Source organism: Crocuta crocuta, unplaced genomic scaffold (genome assembly GCF_008692635.1).
Source record: "Crocuta crocuta isolate KB4526 unplaced genomic scaffold, BGI_CrCroc_1.0 scaffold64, whole genome shotgun sequence".
NCBI lineage: Eukaryota > Metazoa > Chordata > Mammalia > Carnivora > Hyaenidae > Crocuta > Crocuta crocuta.
This window is the reverse complement of record NW_027530640.1, coordinates 11,631,650-11,640,471: the sequence shown is the minus strand read 5'-3', so window position 1 is coordinate 11,640,471 and position 8,822 is coordinate 11,631,650.

Genomic DNA, 8,822 nt, shown 5'->3' with positions numbered 1-8,822 from the left:
CACCCCAGCCCGGAAGTGACTTCACTTCCGCCGCCGTCGGCTCCGCCCCCTCGTTCTCTCTGCGCTACCCTCTAAAGCCACTAGAGGGCGCTAGAGAGAACGAGAGACCCCCAATGTCCTCTTCGTATCCCAGGCTACACACGTGTGGATGCGCAACGACCTCTTCTGCATACCTGGCAGACGCTGGGTATACAGGAAGTCGGGAAATCTTGTCGCATTCTCTCTGGGAGACTGGAGTTGGGCCGAGCCGGTGCGGGACACCCGCCCGTCTTTCAAGAATGTTGGCATGCAGTGAATGGGGGAGCTGAGGACTCAAGAATTCACCTTACAGACCACAACGTTGCCTCAAATACACTGACATCAAACAGAAACATCTAGATAACGACAGCGCATTCACACACCCACACATACACAATATGTGATACACTGTGTCACATTAACAGTGACATCCACCCAGTGACATCCAAAGACCCTGACAGAAATAATAGGGGCGACTGGGTGGCTCAGTTGGTTAAGCATTTCACTCTTGATTACAGCTCAGGTCATGAGCTCCTGAAGTCCCTAGGGCTCCTCACTGAGTGCGGGGAACCTGCTTGCGGTTCTTTCTCCCTTTCTCTGTGCCCCTTCCCCACTCTCAAAATAAACTGAAAAAAAAGATACAATAAATATAGAAACAATCAGCTAAGACAAACTCACAGACGGATACTAACTGATCTATATTCAGACAGGTTCAGGCACACACACACACATACTTTCTGAAGCTAGATCTTTGCGCACGGTCGCAAATTATGAATATGGTTCCCAGGCAACATATGAAATCTTCTTTGCGGCTAAGGAAGGAAACATCTTGTCTAGAGATAATACAGAAAGGTGGGACCTCAAGGTCCAAGAATTTCCTCTTCCATTATCCTGGATGCACTACCTTCCATACATTAATCCTTGCAATCATCATTGGCAAGCCTCAACATATATATTTTTTATCCGATACTAATCAATGTACAGTGTATATACAGTATGTGTAAAAAAATTTGGATGTTTGAATATGCATAAACTATATTTGAAAGAAAGATACAAAGAGTCATTTCTTACTTTTGGGAAAGGAAGATGAGGGATAGNGGGCTCGAACCCACAAACCGCGAGATCATGACCCAAGCGAAAGTCGGTCGCTTAACCAACTAAGCCACCCAGGCGCCCCAGATTTACTTTTTTACTCTGGTAAAATTTGAATATTAAAAGTACAGACTGAGGATGCCTGGGTGGCTCAGTGGGTTAAGTGTCCACTTTGGGTGGGTTTCATCCCTGTGTCAGGCTCTGTGCTGACCGCTTGCTCAGAGCCTGGAGCTTGCTTCAGATTCTGTGTTGCCTTCTCTCTCTGCCCCTCCCCCACAAGCACTCTGTCTTACTCTCTCAAAAATAAATAAATCTAAAAAAAATTTTTTTAAAGCACAGATAGGCGGCTGGGCTGACTCAGTTGGTAGAGCTTTCAACTCTTGTTCTTGGGGGCCTGGGGTTGTGAGTTTGGCCGCATGTTGGCATAGAGCTTACTTAAAAGAAAAAACCAACATACTTTTACTATCTACTAAAAGTAAGGAAAAAAAATAAGAAAAACGTTCCCTCCATGGGAAACAATCTAGAAGAGAGTTACTCATGTTTAGGGCCATTGCATTCATTGAAAGTCTGCTTAAGAAAAAAAATGGTGAGGGGCACCTGGATGGCTCAGTTGGTTGAGTGACTGACTTTGGCTCAGGTCATGATCTCAGAGTTAGTGAGTTTGAGCCCCACATCAGGCTCACTCCTGTCAGTGTGGAATGTGCTTTGGCTTCTCTACCCCCTCCCCCCCACATCCCCAGCTCATACTCTCTCAAACATAAATAAACCTTGAAAAAACATCCAGTTTTCGGGGGTGCCTGGGTGGCTCAGTCGGTTAAGCATCTGACTTCAGTTCAGGTCATGATCTCATGGTTCATGGGTTCAAGCCCTGCGTTGGGCTCTGTGCTGACAGCTCAGAGCCTGGAGCCTGCTTAATATTCTGTGTCTTCCTCTTACCCTGCTCTCCCCACTCATGCGCTCTCTCTCTCTCAAAAATAAATAAACATTGGAGCACCTGGGTGGCTCATTCGGTTAAGTGGCTGACTTCAGCTCAGGTCATGATCTCACGGTTTGTGAGTTCGAGCCCCACGTCGGGCTCTGTGCTGACAGCTCAGAGCCAGGAGCCTGCTTTGGATCCTGTGTCTCCTCTCTCTCTCTCTGCCCCTTCCCTGCTCATGCTCTGTCTCTCAAAAATAAATAAATGTTTAAAATTTTTTAAAAAGTTAAAAAAAACCCAAAAAACAAAAATAAACATTAAAAAAAAATGTCAATCCAAAGCCCCAAGGAAGTGAACACAGTTCTTCTGCCATAGTCCCATAGGGTGAACATCTTTGGCTACATTTTCAGAGCTATAGTCTAAACTGGGAGGAAAGGTTTGGCTTTGTTGCTTGCTGAGCAAACATCTCTGGGAGGAAGGAGATAGTGCTGTTTTACAGGTCTGTGGAGTATGATTCATCCAACGAACCTGAAAGATAAACTATCAACCTGAGACTGGAAGAGACATGAGCAGGAGAGGAGTACAAAACCAAAATAGGTGTTTATATAATCTGTAGTTGAACCAGACACCTAAAAGCCAATCATAAAAGATTAGAATTTGTGACTTTGTATTAACTACTTGATTATGCTGGTAATATGGAAAAGTATCATAGATAAATCCCTATTTATTTTTAAAGCTTGAGAGAGCAAGCGTGTGAGAGGTGGTGGAGAGGCAGAGAGAGAGACAGAGAAAGAGACAGAGAGAGAGAGAGAGAATCCCAAGCAGTTTCCACACTGTCAGCATAGAGCCCAATATGGGGCTTGAAACCATGAAACATGAGGTCTTGGCCTGAGCCAAAATCAAGAGTTGGGTGCTGAACCAAATGAGCCACCCAGGGACTCTAGTAAATCCTGGTTTATTTTAATCTGAATCATTCAAAGGCTTGCATCATTTTTCTCACACAAAGGGGTTAAGATTTCAATTCCTGGGGCACCTGGCTGCCTCAGTAGATAGAACATCTGACTCTTGATTGTGAGTTGGGAGTTCAAGCCCCATTTGGGGGATAGAGCTTAGTTAAAGAAAAAAATTGGCACCTGAATGGCTCAGTCAGTTAAGTGTCTGACTTTGGTTCAGGTCATGATCTCACGGTTCGTGGGTTTGAGCCCCGTGTTGGGCTCTGTGCTGACAGCCAGCTCAGAGGATGGAGGCTGTTTCAGATTCTGTGTCTCCCTCTCTCTCTGACCCTCCCTTGCTCACGCTCTCTCTCGGAAATAAATAATTTTTTTTAAACCGTATATATAGTTCAAATACCATTCCCAGCTCACAGTGGGGGTTCACCATTGTGGCTGAGGAAGTTTGATGGGCCCAGAGTATTTCCTTTGTATCTTCTGGATATCCTTCAAGGGACCGTCTCCTATGTCTGGATGGTGGTGGTGATGGTGAATGAATGGAAAGTGCTCTTAGTAGAGCAAACACTAACAACAACTTGCCAATGACGAGGACAGACACTTCAATGAGACTATTAGAGGTGCAGTTCAAATCCAGTGCAGAAATCCATTTGATTTAGTTAGTAAAATTAATCCTAAATTGAGATGGAGATCTAGGAATCAGGAGAGTATATAGTATCCTCAGCTTCCTAGAACCTGGAATGCAAGTGGTTGGTGGATGTACTAACCTGACTTCTTCCCAGCCTTTCGTCCCGGACCTGAACGGCAGCCAACAGCCCCGCTGCAGACTGCTCCCACTGCCAGCCATTTCTCTGCTCTGATGGAATGTTATGCAGCCTTCAGTCCATGGGAAGTCTTTGTAGTAAGAAGCCAAGGACCGGTTTTCCCTGGCCTATAAATGCCTTAACCCCTTTTATTCTACATTAAGTCGTAGTTCAGTTTCTTTTGAGCAGGGAAGCGGCAGGGAATCCCAAGAGGGCTCTCCTGGGACGTGAGTCCACATGCTTAACTGACGAGCACACCTGGCACCCCAGCCCCATTTTAGCCTTATGTCTTAATGGTGAAATGTTCAATAAAATAAAAAACGTTCCTGGTTTTTTTTAAACCATGATTAAAAAAAAAAGAAGACTGTATAGTAATGAAGGCCCAGGATGGTTGTAAATAAGCTCCCACTCTAAACTTCAAATGAATCATGGTATAACAGAATAAAACATTAGTTATTAAAAAGATGCATATATCCCTTGATAGTATTTGATACTCGATTAAAAAAAAAAAAAAAGGCTGGGGCACCTGGGTGGCTCAGTTGGTTAAGTGTCCAACTTCAGCTTAGGTCATGATCTCACGGTTTGTGGGCTCGAGCTCCACGTCGGGTTCTGTGCTGACTACCAGCTCAGAGATTGGAGCCTGTTTCATATTGTGTCTCCCTCTCTCTCTGACCCTCCCTTGCTCACTCTGTCTCTCTCTCTCTCTCAGAAATAAATAAAAAACATTAAAAAAATAAAAACAAAAATTTTTTTATAAAGGCTGCACAATAGCACACATAAACTTCTACAACTATGTATGTAAGAATAAGCATATGTGGGTATAAATGCAAATATCTGGTTATAATAGCGGTATCTCTAGATTTCAAAACCCAGAATAAAAAGTATCTCAGGGCGCCTGGGTGGCTCAGTGGGTTAAGCATCTGACTCGGCCTCAGGTCATGATCCCACGGTTCGTGGGTTTGAGTCCCATGTCAGGCTCTGTGCTGACAGCTCAGAGCCTGGAGTCTGCTTCTGATTCTGTGTCTCCCTCTCTCCCTGCCCCTCCCCTGCTCATGCTCTGTCTCTCTCCCAAGAAATAAACATTCATAAAAAAAAAAGTATCTCATAATTTCAAAGACTTACTATCTTCTGAATTTTTAAAAAATGTCTTTTGTTTCCGAGAGAGACGGCGTGAGCAGGGGTCAGAGAGAGAGGGAAGACACAGAATCTGAAATGTTACAGCCTCTGAGCTAGCTGTCAGCACAGAGCCCAACGTGGGGCTCGAACCCATGAACCGTGAGATCATGACCTGAGCCAAAGTCAGATGCTCAACTGACTGAGCCACGCAGGTGCCCCTGTCTTCTGCATATTTTTAAAGATTTTTTATTTTAATCTCTATACTCAACGTGGGGCTCAAACTCACATCTGAGGTCAAGTTACACACACTACTGCCTGAGGCAGCCAGGTGCCCTTATTTTTTATAGTCTGAATTATTAATACTTTTATGTATATTAGAGAGAGAACGAGTGGGGAGGGGGGGAGAGAGAGAAAGAGACAGAGAATCTGAAGCAGGCTCCAGGCTCTAAGCTGTCAACACAGAGCCTGACTGGGGCTTGAACTCACAAACTGTGACATCATGACCTGAGCCCAAGTCAAACGCTTACCTGACTGAGCCACCCCAGGCACCCCATAAAGTCTGAATTCTCAGTTGCACTTATAAACAGAAAAAAACCCCCACACCTTAAATAAAATCTATCTTATGTTCCTTTAGCAGTTTAGTAATGGTCTTGTCCCTATGCTCATTTGTATTGTATTCAAGTTGGGAAGAGTATGTACCCCAGGATTATGGAGTCTTTAGAAAAGATCTAGCACTGTACTGGACTGGTTAGCAGTGGTCCCTGCTCTAAATATTTATAATTCAGGTGAGGACATAAAAGCATCAGGCAACAAATTATGAATGCCTATTACGTGCCAGAACTATCCTAGACATAGACACACAAGGCAGTAAGTGGCATGATCTTTTCCTAGAAAAGTTGTTGATGCCACCTCACACCCATTAGGATGGCTACTATCAAATAGGCAAAAGATAGTAGAGAAACTGGAACCCTTGTGCAGTTGGTGCAAATGTAATATGGTACTGCTGTTGGAATAGTATGGAGGTTCTTCAAAAATTTAAAAACATTACCATATGATCCAGCAATACCACTCCAGAGTCTATGTCCAAAAGAATTGAAAGCAGGGTCTCAGAGACATATTTGTACACCCATGTTCATAGCAGCCTGACAACAGTAAAATGTGGAAGAAACCCATGTCCATTAACAGATGAATGGATAAGCAAAATATGGCATATAAATACAATGAAGTATTAGCTTCTGAGGAGGGAATTCTACAATATGGTACATTGTGGATGAAAATTGTGTACATTAAGTGAAGTAAGTCACAGAAAGATACTGTAGGATACCACTTATACAAGATAGTCAAAATCATAAAATGATGATAGTTGTGAGGGGCCTGGAGAAGGTGTGAATGGAAAGTTACTCCCTCAAAATCAGTAAATGGAAAAAAAAAAAAAGAGAGATGGGTCAGAGACACACCTGGTGCTTGTGAGAAGTAGCCACAATCAGAAAAATGAATTAGGAGGTTATCACTACAGCCTCATAATTCATCACACTAATATTAATTTTTTTTATGTCTTTATTTTGAGAGAGAAAGAGAGTGAGGGGGCCAGGCTCTTAGCTGTCAGCACAGAGCCCGACACCGGGCTCGAATCCACAGACTGCGAGATCATGACCTGAGCTGATGTCGGATGCTCAACCGAGCCACCTAGGGGCCCCTCATCACACCAATAATAAACTGACATACCTTCCCCCAGGCCCTCATGACAGTGCAAAATAAACTACAGAATGCACAGAAAGCATAAACTGGGGATTATCCTGATACAACTGGAGGGATAAAAAAAAAGAAAAACGAAGTCCATATAGACTCGTAGTTGCCAAGAAATTCGCTGTAACAACTGCTAAAGCCTTTTGATGCTTATTGCCAACTTTTTAAAAAAAGATTTTAAATGATCTCTACACCCTTGGGGCGCCTGGGTGGCTCAGGTGCTTAAGCATCCAACTTTGGCTCAGGTCATGAACTTAACAGTTCATGAGTTCAAGCCCCACATCAGGCTCTGTGCAGAGCCTGGACCCTGCTTCGGATTCTGTCTCCCTTGCTCTCTATCCTTTCCTCGCTCATGCGCTCTCTCAAAAATAGATTAAAAAATAAAAAAAAAGATCTTTACACCCAATGTGAGGCTCAACATTAACAACCTTGAGATCAAGAGTTGTATACTCTACCGATTGAGCCAGCCAGGCACTGCAATAGCCAACTCTTTTTTAAAAAATATTTATTTCTGAGAGAGGGAGAGAGAGAGAGAGAGAGAGAGAGAGAGAGAGAGAGAGATAATATGAGCAGGGGAGGGTAAGAGAGAGACGGAGACACAGAATCTGAAACAGGCTCCAGGCTCTGAGCTGGCTGTCAGCACAGAGTCCGACGCGGGGCTCGAACCCATGAACCGTGAGATCAAGACCTGAGATGAAGTCGGACACTTAACCGACTGAGCCACTCAGGCACCCCTGCAATAGCCAACTCTTAAAAATGGACCCAAGTCATCTAAATCTCGAGTCAAGGGAAAACTACTGCTTTTTAAAAAAGGCAGTAACAAGGGATGAAGGGCATTATATAATAATTACAAGGTCTATCCATCAAGAAGAGATAACAATTATGTCTACGCACCGAATATGGGAGCACCCAAATACATAAAACAATTAATCATAAACAGAAACCATTTTATGGATAAGAATGTGCTCATAGCAGGGGACTTTAATACTCCACTTACAGCAATGGACAGATCAACTAGACAGAAAATCACCAAAGAAACAATGGACTTGAATGACACACTGGACCAGATGGATCTGACAGATATATTTAGAACTCGATTACATCCTGAGACTATGGAATTCACTTTCTTCTCAGGTGCGCATGGCACATTCTCCCAGATAGGTCACATAGTGAGTCATAAAGCAGTCCTCAAAAAACAGAAAAGAATGAGATCGTACCATGCACATTTTCAGATCACAATGCTATGAAACTTGAAATCACAGGAAAAAGTCTGGAAAACCTCCAAAAACATGGAGGTTTAGAACACCCTACTAAAGAATAAATGGGCCAATCAGGCAATTAGAGAAAAAATAAAAAAATATATGGAAACAAATGAAAATACAACTATCCAAACTCTTTGGGATATGGCAAAGGCAGTCCTAAAAGGAAAGTACATTGCACTCCAAGCATATTTCAAGAAACTAGAAAAAGCACAAATACAGAATCTAAGAGCACACCTAAAGGAACTCGAAGGAGAGCAACAAGAGCACCCCAAACCCAGCAGAAGAAGAGAAATAATACAAATCAGGGCAGAAATAAACAAAAGAATATAGAATCCAAAAAACCAGTTGAACAGATCAATGAAACCAAGATTTGTTTTTTTGAAAAAAATAAACAAAATCGACAAACCTCTAGCCAGGCTTCTCAAAAAGAAAAGAGAGAGCACTCAAATAGACAAAATCATGAATGAAAATGGATTTATTACAACCAACCCCTCAGAAATACAGGCAATCATCAGGGAATACTATGAAAAATTATATGCCAACAAAGTGGACAATTTAGAAAAAATGGACAAATTCCTAAACACACATGCACTACCAAAATTCACATGGGAAGAGAGAGAAAATCTGAACAGACCTATAACTAGTGAAGAAATCGAATCAGTTATCAAAAATCCCCCAACAAATAAGAGCCCTGGGCCAAATGGCTTCCCTGGGGAATTCAACCAAGACATTTAAATCAGAGTTAATACCCATTCTTCTCAAGCTATTCCAAAAAACAGAAATGGAAGGAAAACGTCTGGACTCATTCTACGAACGCAGCATCACTTTGATTCCCAAGCCAGAGACCCAGCAAAAAAAGAGAACTACAGGCCAATATCCTTGATGAATACAGATGCAAAAATCCTCAACAAGATACTTGCAA